The sequence below is a fragment of the Cucurbita maxima genome, unplaced genomic scaffold (genome assembly GCF_002738345.1).
Source record: "Cucurbita maxima cultivar Rimu unplaced genomic scaffold, Cmax_1.0 Cma_Scf00265, whole genome shotgun sequence".
Classification (NCBI taxonomy): Eukaryota; Viridiplantae; Streptophyta; class Magnoliopsida; order Cucurbitales; family Cucurbitaceae; genus Cucurbita; species Cucurbita maxima.
This window is the reverse complement of record NW_019272281.1, coordinates 10,087-11,415: the sequence shown is the minus strand read 5'-3', so window position 1 is coordinate 11,415 and position 1,329 is coordinate 10,087. Positions and strand designations below refer to the sequence as shown.

The window sequence follows — 1,329 nt, the reverse complement described above, 5'->3', positions numbered from 1 at the left end:
GATATAACCATGATTAGTAAGTCGATCCTTCACAGGTTTTTCGTAACTAGAGCTGGGTAAATTTACCGTTTTACCCCTGAAGTTACTTCTTGTTTCTTATGTCTCAGTGATTCTCTAATGAACAATTGGTTTGTGGTCCAACCAGTAAACCAGATCCCTCTCAGATCAATGAGATGGTGGGGCCCCTTGTTCAAGACCTGGAGTCAATACTTAAGGAAACTACCTATGTTCTATCCCTAAAAGTGGGTAAGAGTGAATTCCATCTTGCACCCCACGTCCCCTGCCATTTACCCAGTCTTACCCCTAAAATGGGATACCTATTGAGTCGGCGAACTTGAGCCACTCTCACCCATTCNGGGGATCGATACCCTGCATCTCCAAAAATAAGATTATCTATTATTAAATATATTGTTTCTTTTCAAATTTTTCCTTATTCATGACCTATTTCTTCATTTTCACTATTATTGATGATGAAAAATTTAGGGTTTTGTGATGTAAAAATTGTGGGGATGTAGCTCAAATGGTAGAGCGCTCGCTTAGCATGCAAGAGGTACGGGGATCGATACCCCGCATCTCCAAAAGAAAGAAATGATATAAAATTTGGGAACAAAGCCTATATGAGACTGAAAAGACGCTTTGTACCTTTGTTAGTGTTACTTTGTACCTTTGTTAGTGCTATGTTATAGACATTTGGTCAAGTTCAACAAGTGGGGTTGAGGTGATTCAAATGGTTAATGTTACTTTATTTGATTCAAATTGTTAATGTGATAATCCAGTTGAACAGTTACCAGTTATTTCCAAGGTCTCTCTTATTGAACGCCAACAAGGCTGAAATAATTGAGATGAGCACCCGATTGAGTTTGACAAAATTGAAATATAATCAAATAAAATCACTCAAACAAATCAATAAAATTGAAAAAAAATTAGCCTTATGACACTTCCTTCAACTCCAAGGGGTGGTAAACCAAGGATTCCTTCGCCCAAGACCCATGATCCAACTCCCAACATGGAAATGATAAGCTATAGAATTATTCCAAGAACCTCAATGGATTCGTTACAAACTCACATTACCAATCTCGACAACTGGACGTGTCGCTGGCGTTAGAAGAACGACTGCAACAGAGCAGTCATGGGGATAGAAGATCTCGTTGAAGGACGATAGACCAACCGTAATCTTCAGCCCAACAAGCCAAGCTTTTGTAGAAGCAAGAACCTTTAATTGAAGAAATTAACACCTTCTTATACAAATTTTGGATAAACCAAGAGATAAAGCTAGAATTAGATTATGAGATCCAAGAGTGAGAAGCAAGATTTGAAACCTTTTTCTAA

The 1,329-nt window shown here is 38.1% G+C and overlaps 1 non-coding gene across 1 annotated transcript; it reads left to right on the top strand.

Moving 5' to 3' along the window:
- The first annotated feature begins 505 nt into the window (after positions 1-505).
- TRNAA-AGC lies at positions 506-578 on the top strand. The gene has a single exon. It is a non-coding gene; the product is annotated as a tRNA-Ala (tRNA).
- The last annotated feature ends 751 nt before the right edge of the window (positions 579-1,329 follow it).